Source organism: Danio rerio, chromosome 6 (genome assembly GCF_049306965.1).
Source record: "Danio rerio strain Tuebingen ecotype United States chromosome 6, GRCz12tu, whole genome shotgun sequence".
In the NCBI taxonomy this organism is placed as follows: domain Eukaryota; kingdom Metazoa; phylum Chordata; class Actinopteri; order Cypriniformes; family Danionidae; genus Danio; species Danio rerio.
Genome location: NC_133181.1, coordinates 54,573,897 through 54,591,587, shown reverse-complemented (window position 1 = coordinate 54,591,587; position 17,691 = coordinate 54,573,897). Strand labels below are relative to the sequence as shown.

General features: G+C 46.5%; 1 protein-coding gene and 1 long non-coding RNA gene across 2 annotated transcripts in view; one reads left to right on the top strand and one right to left on the bottom strand.

The window, feature by feature from the left end:
* Positions 1-17,691, bottom strand: part of angpt4 (angiopoietin 4) — a 259,011-nt gene that overhangs the window by 169,008 nt on the left and 72,312 nt on the right. The gene's annotated exons all lie outside the window — the stretch shown is intronic.
* LOC141386366 (uncharacterized) overlaps positions 1,817-17,691 on the top strand; it is a 65,053-nt gene continuing 49,178 nt past the window's right edge. The window contains exon 1 of the long non-coding RNA XR_012408237.1: positions 1,817-1,838. This is a non-coding gene — a long non-coding RNA (uncharacterized lncRNA). The remainder of the gene's footprint in view (positions 1,839-17,691) is intronic.

Sequence of the window (17,691 nt, the reverse complement as noted above, 5' to 3'; positions counted from 1 at the left end):
CCCCAAGTCAATAGGACACTGCCAAGCAAAGATACACATGTAGGCCAGTTATAATGGCAGCTATAGGATCAATTTGGGGGCGTGGCTTGTGAGATTCATTATCATATTGAGATGCTCATTGGTTGTCTGAGTCAGATGAGCCATCCCCCAAGCCAATAGGACACTGCTAAGCATAGATATGCATGTAGGCCAGTTATAATGGCAGTCTATGGGACCAATTTGGGGGCGTGGCTTGTGAGCTTCATTATCATAAAGAGATGCTGATTGGTTGCCTGAGTCAAATGAGCCCACCCCCATGTCTCTATGACACTCCTATGTAATGTTGACATTTATAATGGAAGTCAATGGGATGTGCAATGGGACGTCCCACCCCATGTTAAGTCAATGGGGCAGTTATTAAGGGTCTTTAAATGGTTTGGGGGGGCGTGGCTTGTGAGCTTCAAAATCATATTGAGATGCTGATTGGTTGCCTGAGTCAAATAAGGCCACCCCCAAGTCAGTATGACACTGCTATGTCCAGTGATTGACATATGACATTTATAATGGGAGTCAATGTAATGAATGGGAGTCAATGGGCAATGTAAAGTCAATGGGGACCATTTTGGGACGTCCTAGCACCCCAGGGGAACAACCTATACCCCCTTTCGGGGTATGTTCTCACTTAAGCTGCAACCCCCTACAGATGTTGTGAATCCCATATTTCTATGAAATTCACAATGGACGCAGTGATTGGTTAAAGTTCGGCTCCATGTAAAGTCAATGGAGACTTTGGGACGTCCTAGCTCCCCAGGGGTACAACATTTACCGCCTTTCGGGGTGTGGTTTGAAGCCTCCTATAACCCTCTCGAGATGTCGCGAATCCCATGTCTCTACGATATTCACTGTTGGCGCTACGGCGATTTCCGGGAATAGTATCTACGAGTGTCTAGAAAATGAATGGGAGTCAATGGGCCCATGTAAGTCAATGGGAGCACTTTGGGACGTCCTAGAGCCCCAGGGGTGCAACTTATACCCCCTTGCGGGGTATGTTCTCACTTAGGCTGCAACCCCCTACAGATGCTGTGAATCCCATATTTCTATGAATTTCACACTTGGCGCTATAATCTGTCAAAGTTGGGCGTAATGTTGAGTCAATGCGTTTTGGGGGGTGGTTTTGGGGCCCCTGCGGGGCCCCAAAACCACCCACCCCTTACAAAAGTCATAGCACACCATTCCCGATAAAGCCGCACGATTTGAGCCCACTTTCAAGGGTCTGGGACGAAAGCTGCGGGACTAGTTACGCGCCGAAAAAGTGTACGGAAGAAGAAGAAGAAGAAGAAGAAGGAAGAAGAATAATAAACCACAATAGTAAGAATGGACTTTGCCTAAGGCAAACCCCATTAACTAGAATTGTACATTTCCTAAAGGAAATGTGAATGGGGTTTGCGTGGCAAATCGATGGGGTACAAAATGGTACTAAACTGGGCAATAGCACTGGAAAGGTAAGAAATGGTGGTTGCTAAGATGTTGCTAGGCGGTTGCTAGGGTGTCCTGAGTGGTTGCTAAGTGGTTGCTAAGGTGTTGCTAGGCGGTTGCTAGGGTGTTCTGAGTGGTTGCTAGGTGGTTGCTAAGGTGTTGCTAGGTGGTTGCTAAGGTGTCCTAAGTGGTTGATAGGTGGTTGCTAAGGTGTTGCTAGGCGGTTGCTAGGGTGTTCTGAGTGGTTGCTAGGTGGTTGCTAAGGTGTTGCTAGGTGGTTGCTAGGGTGTTCTAAGTGGTTGCTAGGTGGTTGCTAAGGTGTTGCTAGGTGGTTGCTAGGGTTTTCTGAGTGGTTGCTAAGGCATTGCTAGGCGGTTGCTAGGGTGTCCTGAGTGGTCGCTAGGCCCTTACTAAGGTGTTACTAGGCGGTTGCTAGGTGGTTGCTAGGCGGTTGCTAGGGTGTCCTGAGTGGTTGCTAGGTGGTTGCTAAGGTGTTGCTAGGTGGTTGCTAGGGTGTTCTGAGTGGTTGCTAGGCGGTTGCTAGGCGGTTGCTAGGCGGTTGCTAGGGTGTTCTGAGTGGTTGCTAGGTGGTTGCTAAGGTGTTGCTAGGTGGTTGCTAAGGTGTCCTAAGTGGTTGCTAGGTGGTTGCTAAGGTGTTGCTAGGTGGTTGCTAGGGTATTCTGAGTGGTTGCTAAGGTGTTGCTAGGCGGTTGCTAGGGTGTCCTGAGTGGTTGCTAGGCCCTTACTAAGGCGCTACTAGGCGGTTGCTAGGTGGTTGCTAGGCGGTTGCTAGGGTAATTTGAGTGGTTGCTAGGCAGTTGCTAGGGTACCCGGGGTGGTTACTAGGCAAGCCTCACATACTTGCCTGATGAAATATTTATACTTAGTAAGCATTGCTAGCAAGTTACAGTACATGGCTAGTCAATATTAGCATGTAGCTAGTCACTGCTAGCATGTGTAGCATATAGGAAGTTCCGTTTGCTAGCATGAGTCAAACGAGCCAATCCCCAAGTCTCTACGATGTTCTGATGCTGAGATATAGCTGTTGATGAATGGTTGCTAGGGTACTCTGTTTTGTTGCTATGAGCGAGGTTACATAGTGAACTTGAATGTGGTTGGCTGTCCAAGTCAAATGAGCCAACCCCCAAGTCAATAGGACACTGCTAAGCAAAGATATGCATGTAGGCCAGTTATAATGGCAGTCCATGGGACCAGTTTGGGGGCGTGGCTTGTGAGCTTCATTATCATATCGAGATGCTCATTGGTTGTCTGAGTCAGATGAGCCATCCCCCAAGCCAATAGGACACTGCTAAGCAAAGATATGCATGTAGGCCAGTTAGAATGGCAGTCTATGCGACCAGTTTGGGGGCGTGGCTTGTGAGATTCATTATCATATTGAGATGCTCGTTGGTTGTCTGAGTCAGATGAGCCATCCCCCAAGTCAATAGGACACTCCTATGTAATGTTATTGATGTGTGACATTTAGAATGGAAGTCAGTGGGATGTGCAATGGGACGTCCCACCCCATGTTAAGTCAATGGGGCACTTATTAAGGGTCTTTAAGTGGTTTGGGGGGGCGTGGCTTGTGAGCTTCAAAATCATAATGAGATGCTGATTGGTTGCCTTAGTCAAATAAGCCAACCCCCAAGTCTGTATGACAGTGCTATGTACTTTGATTGACATATGACATTTATAATGGGAGTCAATGTAATGAATGGGAGTCAATGGGCAATGTAAAGTCAATGGGGACCCTTTTGGGACGTCCTAGCACCCCAGGGGTACAACCTACACCCCCTTTCAGGGTATGTTCTCACTTAGGCTGCAACCCCCTACAGATGTTGTGAATCCCATATTTCTATGAAATTCACACTCGGCGCTGTGATTCGTCAAAGTTCGGCTCCATGTAAAGTCAATGGAGACTTTGGGACGTCCTAGCTCCCCAGGGGTACAACATATACCGTCTTTCGGGGTGTGGTTTGAAGCCTCCTATAACCCTCTCGAGATGTCGCGAATCCCATGTCTCTACGAATTTCACTGTTGGCGCTACGGCGATTTCCGGGAATAGTATCTTACGAGTGTCTAGAAAATGAATGGGAGTCAATGGGCCAATGTAAGTCAATGGGGACCACTTTGGGACGTCCTAGAGCCCCAGGGGTGCAACTTAAAACCCCTTACGGGGTATGTTCTCACTTAGGCTGCAACCCCCTACAGATGCTGTGAATCCCATATTTCTATGAAATTCACACTCGGCGCTGTGATTCGTCAAAGTTCGGCTCAATGTTAAGTCTATGGGATTTTTGGGGGGGTTTTTTGGCCCCTGCGGGGCCAAAAAACCCCCCACTCCTTATAAAAGTCATAGCACACCATTCCCGATAAGACCGCACGATTTGAGCCCACTTTCAAGGGTCTGGGACGAAAGCTGCGGGACTAGTTACGCGCCGAAAAATAGGACGGAAGAAGGAAGAAGAAGAAGAAGAAGGAAGAAGAATAATAAACCACAATAGTAAGAATGGACTTTGCCTATGGCAAACCCCATTAATAATAAACCACAATAGTAAGAATGGACTTTGCCTATGGCAAACCCCATTAACTAGAATTGTACATTTCCTAAAGGAAATGTGAATGGGGTTTGCGTGGCAAATCGATGGGGTACAAAATGGTACTAAACTGGGCAATAGCACTGGAAAGGTAAGAAATGGTTAAATTCATGTGTTTATGTGGTTGCTAGGGTATTGTACATGGTTGCTAGGCTGTGGCAACGCCGTTTTAATAGGCGATGACTATAGAGATTTGATCAGCCTGAATCAAAAGAGGGCAAACCCTGTCTTTCTATGATATTCCTGTTCTGAGATATGGCTTGTTTATGTTGTTATATGGTTGTTAGGGGCCTAGAAGTGGTTGCTAGGGAGTGTCTACAAACTTATTATGTAACTACTTAATACCGACTTGATAGGTGGAGTAAAATGAACCCACTCCCAAGCTTCTACGACTGTGTAATCTAGATATCAATGTCAGCCATTTTGTGCCCATGTTAAGTCAATGGGGATTTTGGGGGGTTACTTTCTTGCCCCTGATGGGGGCAGTGTACCCCCAACCTCTTTGAAAAATCATAGCACACCTCTCCTTAACAGGCCGGTCGATTTGACACCTCACTCATCATTCTAGGGCAAAAAATGCGGGAGGAGTTGCGCGCCAAAGTTTTGAAAAAGTGAACAGTAATAGTAACACTAGAATTGTACATTTCCTAAAGGAAATGTGAATGGGGTTTGCGTGGCAAATCGATGGGGTACAAAATGGTACTAAACTGGGCAATAGCACTGGAAAGGTAAGAAATGGTGGTTGCTAAGATGTTGCTAGGCGGTTGCTAGGGTGTCCTGAGTGGTTGCTAGGTGGTTGCTAAGGTGTTGCTAGGCGGTTGCTAGGGTGTTCTAAGTGATTGCTAGGTGGTTGCTAAGGTGTTGCTAGGCGGTTGCTAGGGTGTCCTGAGTGGTTGCTAAGGTGTTGCTAGGCGGTTGCTAGGGTGTCCTGAGTGGTTGCAAGGTGGTTGCTAAGGTGTTGCTAGGCGGTTGCTAGGGTGTTCTAAGTGGTTGCTAGGTGGTTGCTAAGGTGTTGCTAGGCGGTTGCTAGGGTGTCCTGAGTGGTTGCTAGGTGGTTGCTAAGGTGTTGCTAGGCGGTTGCTAGGGTGTCCTGAGTGGTTGCTAGGTGGTTGCTAAGGTGTTGCTAGGTGGTTGCTAGGGTGTCCTGAGTGGTTGCTAGGTGGTTGCTAAGGTGTTGCTAGGTGGTTGCTAAGGTGTCCTAAGTGGTTGCTAGGTGGTTGCTAAGGTGTTGCTAGGTGGTTGCTAAGGTGTTGCTAGGTGGTTGCTAGAGTGTCCTGAGTGGTTGCTAGGTGGTTGCTAAGGTGTTGCTAGGTGGTTGCTAAGGTGTCCTAAGTGGTTGCTAGGTGGTTGCTAAGGTGTTGCTAGGTGGTTGCTAGGGTATTCTAAGTGGTTGCTAAGGCGTTGCTAGGCAGTTGCTAGGGTGTCCTGAGTGGTCGCTAGGCCCTTACTAAGGCGTTACTAGGCGGTTGCTAGGTGGTTGCTAGGCGGTTGCTAGGGTAATTTGGGTGGTTGCTAGGCAGTTGCTAGGGTACCCTGGGTGGTTACTAGGCAAGCCTCACATACATGCCTGATGAAATATTTATACTTAGTGAGCATTTCTAGCAAGTTACAGTACTTGGCTAGTCAATATTAGCATGTAGCTAGTCACTGCTAGCATGTGTAGCATATAGGAAGTTCCGTTTGCTAGCATGAGTCAAACGAGCCAATCCCCAAGTCTCTACGATGTTCTGATGCCGAGATATAGCTGTTGATGAATGGTTGCTAGGGTACTCTTTTTTGTTGCTATGGGCGAGGTTACAGAGTGAACTTGAATGTGGTTGGCTGTCCAAGTCAAATGAGCCAACCCCCAAGTCAATAGGACACTGCTAAGCAAAGATATGCATGTAGGCCTATTTTAATGGAAGTCTATGGGACCAATTTGGGGGCGTGGCTTGTGAGCTTCATTATCATATCGAGATGCTCATTGGTTGTCTGAGTCAGATGAGCCATCCCCCAAGTCAATAGGACACTGCTAAGCAAAGATATACATGTAGGCCAGTTATAATGGCAGTCTATGGGACCAGTTTGGGGGCGTGGCTTGTGAGCTTCATTACCATATTGAGATGCTCATTGGTTGTCTGGGTCCAATGGGCCAACCCCTAAGCCTATATGACACTGCAATGCAAAGATATGCATCTAGCCCAATTATAATAGAAGTCTATGGGATCAATTTGGGGGCGTGGCTTGTGAGCTTCATTATCATATAGTGATGCTGATTGGTTGCCTGAGTCAAATGAGCCCACCCCCATGTCTCTATGACACTCCTATGTAATGTTATAGATGTGTGACCTTTATAATGGAAGTCAATGGGATGTGCAATGGGACATCCCACCCCATGTTAAGTCAATGGGGCAGTTATTAAGGGTCTTTAAATGGTTTGGGGGGGCGTGGCTTGTGAGCTTCAAAATCATATTGAGATGCTGATTGGTTGCCTCAGTCAAGTAAGGCAACCCCCAAGTCTGTATGACACTGCTATGTAATGTGATTGACATGTGAGTCAAGAAATGAATGGGAGTCAATGGGCCATGTAAAGTCAATGGGGACCCCTTTGGGACGTCCTAGCACCCCAGGGGTACAACTTATACCCCCTTTGGGGGTATATTCTCATACAGGCTGCAACCCCCTACAGATGTTGCGAATCCCATATGTCTACGAATTTCACACTTGGCGCTATAACGCTTTAAAGGTCGTCCCATTTCGCGGCGCGTTTAGTGCTCTTCTAGAAAAATGAATGGGAGTCAATGGGGCCCATGTTAGTCAATGGGAGAACTTTGGGACGTCCTAGAGCCCCAGGGGTACAACTTATACCCCCCTGCGAGGTATGTTCTCACTTAGGGTGCAACCCCCTACAGATGCTGTGAATCCCATATTTCTATGAATTTCACACTCGGCGCTGTGAGTCGTCAAAGTTCGGCTCAATGTTAAGTCTATGGGATTTTTGGGGGGGTTTTTTGGCCCCTGCGGGGCCAAAAAACCCCGGACCCCTTATAAAAGTCATAGCACACCATTCCCGATAAGACCGCACGATTTGACCCCACTTTCAAGGGTCTGGGACGAAAGCTGCGGGACTAGTTACGCGCCGAAAAAACGTACGGAAGAAGAATAATAATTATAATAATAAACCACAATAGTAAGAATGGACTTTGCCTAAGGCAAACCCCATTAACTAGAATTGTACATTTCCTAAAGGAAATGTGAATGGGGTTTGCGTGGCAAATCGATGGGGTACAAAATGGTACTAAACTGGGCAAAATAGCAGTATATGTGGAGAAATGGTTAAATTCATGTGTTTATGTGGTTGCTAGGGTAATGTAAATGGTTGCTAGGGTGTGGCAACGCCTTTGTAATAGGTGAAGACAATAGAGGTTTGATCAACCTGCATCAAAAGAACCCAAACCCTGTCTTTCTACGATATTCCTGTGCTAAAATATGGCTTGTTTATGTTGTTATATGGTTGTTAGGTGGCCTAAAGTGGTTGCTAGGGAGTGTCTAAAATTTGTTATGTCACTACTTAATACCGACTTGATAAACCGAGTAAAATGAGCCCACTCCCAAGCTTCTACGACTCTCTAATCTAGATATCAATGTCAGCCATTTTGTGTCCATGTTAAGTCTATGGGGATTTTGGGGGTTACTTTCTTGCCCCTCATGGGGGCAGTGTACCCCCACCCTCTTTAAAAAATCATAGCACACCTCTCCTCAACAGGCCGGTCGATTTGACACCTCACTCATCATTCTAGGGCAAAAAATGCGGGCGGAGTTGCGCGCCGAAGTTTTGAAAAAGTGAACAGTAATAGTAACACTAGAATTGTACATTTCCTAAAGAAAATGTGAATGGGGTTTGCGTGGCAAATCGATGGGGTACAAAATGGTACTAAACTGGGCAATAGCACTGAAAAGGTAAGAAATGGTGGTAGCTAAGATGTTGCTAGGCGGTTGCTAGGGTGTCCTGAGTGGTTGCTAGGTGGTTGCTAGGGTGTTCTAAGTGGTTGCTTAGTGGTTTCTAAGGTGTTGCTAGGCGGTTGCTAGGGTGTTCTGAGTGGTTGCTAGGTGGTTGCTAAGGAGTTGATAGGCGGTTGCTAAGGTGTCCTGAGTGGTTGCTAGGTGGTTGCTAAGGTGTTGCTAGGCGGTTGCTAGGGTATTTTAAGTGGTTGCTAAGGCGTTGCTAGGCGGTTGCTAGGGTGTCCTGAGTGGTTGCTAGGTGGTTGCTAAGGTGTTGCTAGGTGGTTGCTAAGGTGTCCTAAGTGGTTGCTAGGTGGTTGCTAAGGTGTTGCTAGGCGGTTGCTAGGGTGTCCTGAGTGGTTGCTAGGTGGTTGCTAGGGTGTTGCTAGGCGGTTGCTAAGGTGTCCTAAGTGGTTGCTAGGTGGTTGCTAAGGTGTTGCTAGGTGGTTGCTAGGGTATTCTAAGTGGTTGCTAAGGCGTTGCTAGGCGGTTGCTAGGGTGTCCTGAGTGGTTGCTAGGTGGTTGCTAAGGTGTTGCTAGGCGGTTGCTAGGGTGTCCTGAGTGGTTGCTAGGTGGTTGCTAAGGTGTTGCTAGGTGGTTGCTAGGGTATTCTGAGTGGTTGCTAAGGCGTTGCTAGGCGGTTGCTAGGGTGTCCTGAGTGGTCGCTAGGCCCTTACTAAGGCGTTACAAGGCGGTTGCTAGGTGGTTGCTAGGCGGTTGCTAGGGTAATTTGGGTGGTTGCTAGGCAGTTGCTAGGGTACCCTGGGTGGTTACTAGGCAAGCCTCACATACATGCCTGATGAAATATTTATACTTAGTAAGCATTTCTAGCAAGTTACAGTACATGGCTAGTCAATATTAGCATGTAGCTAGTCACTGCTAGCATGTGTAGCATATAGGAAGTTCCGTTTGCTAGCATGAGTCAAACGAGCCAATCCCCAAGTCTCTACGATGTTCCGATGCTGAGATATAGCTGTTGATGAATGGTTGCTAGGGTACTCTGTTTTGTTGCTATGGGCGAGGTTACAGAGTGAACTTGAATGTGGTTGGCTGTCTAAGTCAAATTTACCAACCCCCATGTCTCTATGACACTGCTATGTAAAGATATGCATCTAGACCAGTTACAATGGCAGTCTATGGGACCAATTTGTGGGCGTGGCTTGTGAGCTTCATTATCATATTGAAAAGCTCATTGGTTGTCTGAGTCAGATGAGCCATCCCCCAAGTCAATAGGACACTGCTAAGCAAAGATATGCATGTAGGCCAGTTATAATGGCAGTCTATGGGACCAGTTTGGGGGCGTGGCTTGTGAGGTTCATTATCATATTGAGATGCTCATTGGTTGTCTGAGTCAGATGAGCCATCCCACAAGTCAATAGGACACTGCTAAGCAAAGATATGCATCTAGCCCTGTTATAATAGAAGTCTATGGGATCAATTTGGGGGCGTGGCTTGTGAGCTTCATTATCATAGAGTGATGCTGATTGGTTGCCTGAGTCAATTGAGCCCACCCCCATGTCTCTATGACACTCCTATGTAATGTTATAGATGTGTGACCTTTATAATGGAAGTCAATGGGATGTGCAATGGGACATCCCACCCCATGTTAAGTCAATGGGGCAGTTATTAAGGGTCTTTAAATGGTTTGGGGGGCGTGGCTTGTGAGCTTCAAAATCATATTGAGATGCTGATTGGTTGCCTCAGTCAAGTAAGGCAACCCCCAAATCTGTATGACACTGCTATGTAATGTGATTGACATGTGAGTCAAGAAATGAATGGGAGTCAATGGGCCATGTAAAGTCAATGGGGACCCCTTTGGGACGTCCTAGCACCCCAGGGGTACAACTTATACCCCCTTTTGGGGTATGTTCTCATACAGGCTGCAACCCCCTACAGATGTTGCGAATCCAATATTTCTACGAATTTCACACTTGGCGCTATAACGCTTCAAAGATCGTCCCATTTCGCGGGGGCGTTAGTGCTGTTCTAGAAAAATGAATGGGAGTCAATGGGCCAATGTAAGTCAATGGGAGCACTTTGGGACGTCCTAGAGCCCCAGGGGTGCAACTTATACCCCCTTGCGGGGTATGTTCTCACTTAGGCTGCAACCCCCTACAGATGATGTGAATCCCATATTTCTATGAATTTCACACGTGGCGCTATAATCTGTCAAAGTTGGGCGTAATGTTGAGTCAATGCGTTTTGGGGGGTGGTTTTGGGGCCCCTGCGGGGCCCCAAAACCACCCACCCCTTACAAAAGTCATAGCACACCATTCCCGATAAAGCCGCACGATTTGAGCCCACTTTCAAGGGTCTGGGACGAAAGCTGCGGGACTAGTTACGCGCCGAAAAAGTGTACGGAAGAAGAAGAAGAAGAAGAAGAAGAAGAAGGAAGAAGAAGAATAATAAACCACAATAGTAAGAATGGACTTTGCCTAAGGCAAACCCCATTAACTAGAATTGTACATTTCCTAAAGGAAATGTGAATGGGGTTTGCGTGGCAAATCGATGGGGTACAAAATGGTACTAAACTGGGCAATAGCACTGGAAAGGTAAGAAATGGTTAAATTCATGTGTTTATGTGGTTGCTAGGGTATTGTACATGGTTGCTAGGCTGTGGCAACGCCGTTTTAATAGGCGATGACTATAGAGATTTGATCAGCCTGAATCAAAAGAGGGCAAACCCTGTCTTTCTATGATATTCCTGTTCTGAGATATGGCTTGTTTATGTTGTTATATGGTTGTTAGGGGCCTAGAAGTGGTTGCTAGGGAGTGTCTACAAACTTATTATGTAACTACTTAATACCGACTTGATAGGTGGAGTAAAATGAACCCACTCCCAAGCTTCTACGACTGTGTAATCTAGATATCAATGTCAGCCATTTTGTGCCCATGTTAAGTCAATGGGGATTTTGGGGGGTTACTTTCTTGCCCCTGATGGGGGCAGTGTACCCCCAACCTCTTTGAAAAATCATAGCACACCTCTCCTTAACAGGCCGGTCGATTTGACACCTCACTCATCATTCTAGGGCAAAAAATGCGGGAGGAGTTGCGCGCCAAAGTTTTGAAAAAGTGAACAGTAATAGTAACACTAGAATTGTACATTTCCTAAAGGAAATGTGAATGGGGTTTGCGTGGCAAATCGATGGGGTAAAAAATGGTACTAAACTGGGCAAAATAGCAGTAAATGTGGAGAAATGGTTAAATTCATGTGTTTATGTGGTTGCTAGGGTGTGGCAACGCCTTTGTAATAGGTGAAGACAATAGAGATTTGATCAACCTGCATCAAAAGAACCCAAACCCTGTCTTTCTACGATATTCCTGTGCTAAAATATGGCTTGTTTTTGTTGTTATATGGTTGTTAGGGGGCCTAAAGTGGTTGCTAGGGAGTGTCTACAAATTTGTTATGTCACTACTTAATACTGACTTGACAGGCGTAGTAAAATGAGCCCACTCTCAAGCTTCTACGACTCTCTAATCTAGATATCAATGTCAGCCATTTTGTGTCCATGTTAAGTCTATGGGGATTTTGGGGTTACTTTGTTGCCCCTCATGGGGGCAGTGTACCCCCAACCTCTTTGAAAAATCATAGCACACCTCTCCTCAACAGGCCGGTCGATTTGACACCTCACTCATCATTCTAGGGCAAAAAATGCGGCCAGAGTTGCGCGCCGAAGTTTTGAAAAAGTGAACAGTAATAGTAACACTAGAATTGTACATTTCCTAAAGGAAATGTGAATGGGGTTTGCGTGGCAAATCGATGGGGTACAAAATGGTACTAAACTGGGCAATAGCACTGGAAAGGTAAGAAATGGTCAAATTCATGTGTTTATGTGGTTGCTAGGGTAATGTAAATGGTTGCTAGGGTGTGGCAACGCCTTTGTAATAGGTGAAGACAATAGAGATTTGATCAGTCTGCATCAAAAGAACCCAAACCCTGTCTTTCTACGATATTCCTGTGCTAAAATATGGCTTGTTTATGTTTTTATATGGTTGTTAGGGGGCCTAAAGTGGTTGCTAGGGAGTGTCTACAAATTTGTTATGTCACTACTCAATACCGACTTGAAAGGCGGTGTAAAATGAGCCCACTCCTAAGCTTCTACGACTCTCTAATCTAGATATCAATGTCAGCCATTTTGTGTCCATGTTAAGTCTATGGGGATTTTGGGGCTTACTTTCTTGCCCCTCGTGGGGGCAGTGTACCCCCACCCTCTTTGAAAAATCATAGCACACCTCTCCTCAACAGGCCGGTCGATTTGACACCTCACTCATCATTCTAGGGCAAAAAATGCGGCTGGAGTTGCGCGCCGAAGTTTTGAAAAAGTGAACAGTAATAGTAACACTAGAATTGTACATTTCCTAAAGGAAATGTGAATGGGGTTTGCGTGGCAAATCGATGGGGTACAAAACGGTAGTAAACTGGGCAATAGAACAACATGCTAATCGAGTTGCTAGCATAATGCTAACATGATTAGCATGTAGCTAGCATGATGCTAATCGTGTTAGCATCATGCTAACAACATGCTAATCGAGTTGCTAGCCTCATGCTAACATGATTAGCATGTAGCTAGCATGATGCTAATCATGTTAGCATCATGCTAACAACATGCTAATCGACTTGCTAGCATCATGCTAACATAATTAGCATGTAGCTAGCATGATGCTAATCGTGTTAGCATCATGCTAGCAATATGCTAATCGACTTGCTAGCATCATGCTAATATGATTAGCATGTAGCTAGCATGATGCTAATCGTGTTAGCATCATGCTAACAACATGCTAATCGAGTTGCTAGCATAATGCTAACATGATTAGCATGTAGCTAGCGTTATGCTAATCGTGTTAGCATGATGCTAGCAACATGCTAATCGAGTTGCTAGCATCATGCTAGCAACAGTGCTAGGGTGCCCTGAGTGGTTGCTAGGTGGTTGCTAAGGCGTTGTTAGGTGGTTGCTAGGGTATTCTAAGTGGTTGCTAAGGAGTTGCTAGGCGGTTGCTAGGGTGTCCTGAGTGGTCGCTAGGCCCTTACTAAGGCGTTACTAGGTGGTTGCTAGGCGGTTGCTAGGGTAATTTGGGTGGTTGCTAGGCAGTTGCTAGGGTACCCTGGGTGGTTACTAGGCAAGCCTCACATACATGCCTGATGAAATATTTATACTTAGTAAGCATTTCTAGCAAGTTACAGTACATGGCTAGTCAATATTAGCATGTAGCTAGTCACTGCTAGCATGTGTAGCATATAGGAAGTTCCGTTTGCTAGCATGAGTCAAACGAGCCAATCCCCAAGTCTCTACGATGTTCCGATGCAGAGATATAGCTATTGATGAATGGTTGCTAGGGTACTCTGTTTTGTTGCTATGGGCGAGGTTACAGAGTGAACTTGAATGTGGTTGGCTGTCCAAGTCAAATGAGCCAACCCCCAAGTCAATAGGACACTGCCAAGCAAAGATACACATGTAGGCCAGTTATAATGGCAGCTATAGGATCAATTTGGGGGCGTGGCTTGTGAGATTCATTATCATATTGAGATGCTCATTGGTTGTCTGAGTCAGATGAGCCATCCCCCAAGCCAATAGGACACTGCTAAGCATAGATATGCATGTAGGCCAGTTATAATGGCAGTCTATGGGACCAATTTGGGGGCGTGGCTTGTGAGCTTCATTATCATAAAGAGATGCTGATTGGTTGCCTGAGTCAAATGAGCCCACCCCCATGTCTCTATGACACTCCTATGTAATGTTGACATTTATAATGGAAGTCAATGGGATGTGCAATGGGACGTCCCACCCCATGTTAAGTCAATGGGGCAGTTATTAAGGGTCTTTAAATGGTTTGGGGGGGCGTGGCTTGTGAGCTTCAAAATCATATTGAGATGCTGATTGGTTGCCTGAGTCAAATAAGGCCACCCCCAAGTCAGTATGACACTGCTATGTCCAGTGATTGACATATGACATTTATAATGGGAGTCAATGTAATGAATGGGAGTCAATGGGCAATGTAAAGTCAATGGGGACCATTTTGGGACGTCCTAGCACCCCAGGGGAACAACCTATACCCCCTTTCGGGGTATGTTCTCACTTAAGCTGCAACCCCCTACAGATGTTGTGAATCCCATATTTCTATGAAATTCACAATGGACGCAGTGATTGGTTAAAGTTCGGCTCCATGTAAAGTCAATGGAGACTTTGGGACGTCCTAGCTCCCCAGGGGTACAACATTTACCGCCTTTCGGGGTGTGGTTTGAAGCCTCCTATAACCCTCTCGAGATGTCGCGAATCCCATGTCTCTACGATATTCACTGTTGGCGCTACGGCGATTTCCGGGAATAGTATCTACGAGTGTCTAGAAAATGAATGGGAGTCAATGGGCCCATGTAAGTCAATGGGAGCACTTTGGGACGTCCTAGAGCCCCAGGGGTGCAACTTATACCCCCTTGCGGGGTATGTTCTCACTTAGGCTGCAACCCCCTACAGATGCTGTGAATCCCATATTTCTATGAATTTCACACTTGGCGCTATAATCTGTCAAAGTTGGGCGTAATGTTGAGTCAATGCGTTTTGGGGGGTGGTTTTGGGGCCCCTGCGGGGCCCCAAAACCACCCACCCCTTACAAAAGTCATAGCACACCATTCCCGATAAAGCCGCACGATTTGAGCCCACTTTCAAGGGTCTGGGACGAAAGCTGCGGGACTAGTTACGCGCCGAAAAAGTGTACGGAAGAAGAAGAAGAAGAAGAAGAAGGAAGAAGAATAATAAACCACAATAGTAAGAATGGACTTTGCCTAAGGCAAACCCCATTAACTAGAATTGTACATTTCCTAAAGGAAATGTGAATGGGGTTTGCGTGGCAAATCGATGGGGTACAAAATGGTACTAAACTGGGCAATAGCACTGGAAAGGTAAGAAATGGTGGTTGCTAAGATGTTGCTAGGCGGTTGCTAGGGTGTCCTGAGTGGTTGCTAGGTGGTTGCTAGGGTGTTCTGAGTGGTTGCTAAGAGGTTGCTAAGGTGTTGCTAGGCGGTTGCTAGGGTGTTCTGAGTGGTTGCTAGATGGTTGCTAAGGTGTTGCTAGGTGGTTGCTAAGGTGTCCTAAGTGGTTGATAGGTGGTTGCTAAGGTGTTGCTAGGTGGTTGCTAGGGTATTCTAAGTGGTTGCTAAGGCGTTGCTAGGTGGTTGCTAGGGTATCCTAAGTGGTTGCTAGGTGGTTGCTAAGGTGTTGCTAGGCGGTTGCTAAGGTGTCCTAAGTGGTTGCTAGGTGGCTGCTAAGGTGTTGCTAGGTGGTTGCTAAGGTATTCTAAGTGGTTGCTAGGCGGTTGCTAGGGTGTCCTGAGTGGTTGCTAGGTGGTTGCTAAGGTGTTGCTAGGCGGTTGCTAGGGTTTCATGAGTGGTTGCTAGGTGGTTGCTAAGGTGTTGCTAGGTGGTTGCTAGGGTGTTCTGAGTGGTTGCTAGGTGGTTGCTAAGGTGTTGCTAGGCATTTGCTAGGGTGTCCTAAGTGGTTGCTAGGTGGTTGCTAAGGTGTTGCTTGGTGGTTGCTAGGGTATTCTGAGTGGTTGCTAAGGCGTTGCTACGCGGTTGCTAGGGTGTCCTAAGTGGTTGCTAGGTGGTTGCTAAGGTGTTGCTAGGTGGTTGCTAGGGTATTCTAAGTGGTTGCTAAGGCGTTGCTAGGCGGTTGCTAGGGTGTCCTGAGTGGTTGCTAGGCGGTTGCTAGGGTGTTCTGAGTGGTTGCTAGGTGGTTGCTAAGGTGTTGCTAGGCGGTTGCTAAGGTGTCCAAAGTGGTTGCTAGGTGGTTGCTAAGGTGTTGCTAGGTGGTTGCTAGGGTATTCTAAGTGGTTGCTAAGGCGTTGCTAGGCGGTTGCTAGGGTGTCCTGAGTGGTTGCTAGGCGGTTGCTAGGGTGTTCTGAGTGGTTGCTAGGTGGTTGCTAAGGTGTTGCTAGGCGGTTGCTAAGGTGTCCTAAGTGGTTGCTAGGTGGTTGCTAATGTGTTGCTAGGTGGTTGCTAGGGTATTCTGAGTGGTTGCTAAGGCGTTGCTAGGCGGTTGTTAGGGTGTCCTGCGTGGTCGCTAGGCCCTTACTAAGGCGTTACTAGGCGGTTGCTAGGTGGTTGCTAGGGTAATTTGGGTGGTTGCTAGGCAGTTGCTAGGATACCCTGGGTGGTTACTAGGCAAGCCTCACATACATGCCTGATGAAATAATTATACTTAGTAAGCATTTCTAGCAAGTTACAGTACTTGGCTAGTCAATATTAGCATGTAGCTAGTCAGCGCTAGCATGTGTAGCATATAGGAAGTTCCGTTTGCTAGCATGGGTCAAACAAGCCAATCCCCAAGTCTCTACGATGTTCCGATGCTGAGATATAGCTGTTGATGAACGGTTGCTAGGGTACTCTGTTTTGTTGCTATGGGCGAGGTTGCAGAGTGAACTTGAATGTCAAATGTCAAATGAGCCAACCCCCAAGTCAATAGGACACTGCTAAGCAAAGATATGCATGTAGACCAGTTACAATGGCAGTCTATGGGACCAGTTTGGGGGCGTGGCTTGTGAGCTTCATTATCATATTGAGATGCTCATTGGTTGTCTTAGTCAGATGAGCCAACCCCCAAGTCAATAGGACACTGCTAAGCAAAGATATGCATGTAGACCAGTTACAATGGCAGTCTATGGGACCAGTTTGGGGGCGTGGCTTGTGAGCTTCATTATCATATTGAAAAGCTCATTGGTTGTCTGAGTCCAATGAGCCAACCCCTAAGTCTATAGGACACTGTTATGCAAAGATATGCATGTAGAACAGTTAAAATGGCAGTGAATGGAACAGTTATTAAGGGTATTTAAATGGATTTGGGGGCGTGGCTTAAGAGCTTCATTATCATATTGAAAAGCTGATTGGTTGTCAGAGTCAAATGAGCCTTCCCCCAAGTCTGTATGACACTGCTATGCAAAGATATGCATCTAGCCTTATTATAATAGAAGTCTATGGGACCAGTTTGGGGGCGTGGCTTGTGAGCTTCATTATCATATAGTGATGCTGATTGGTTGCCTATGTCAAATGAGCCCACCCCCATTTCTCTATGACACTCCTATGTAATGTTATAGATGTTTGACCTTTATAATGGAAGTCAATGGGATGTGCAATGGGACGTCCCACCCCATGTTAAGTCAAAGGGGCAGTTATTAAGGGTCTTCAAATGGTTTGGGGGGGCGTGGCTTGTGAGCTTCAAAATCATATTGAGATGCTGATTGGTTGCCTCAGTCAAATAAGCCAACCCCTAAGTCTATGACACTGCTATGTAATGTGATTGACATGTGAGTCAAGAAATGAATGGGAGTCAATGGGCAATGTAAAGTCAATGGGGACCCCTTTGGGACGTCCTAGCACCCCAGGGGTACAACTTATACCCCTTTTCGGGGTATGTTCTCATGTAGGCTGCAAGCCCCTACAGATGTTGCGAATCCCATATTTCTACGAATTTCACACTTGGCGCTATAACGCGTTAAAGGTCGGCCCATTTCGCGGCGCGTTTAGTGCTCTTCTAGAAAAATGAATGGGAGTCAATGGGCCAATGTAAGTCAATGGGAGCACTTTGGGACGTCCTAGAGCCCCAGGGGTGCAACTTATACCCCCTTGCGGGGTATGTTCTCACTTAGGCTGCAACCCCCTACAGATGCT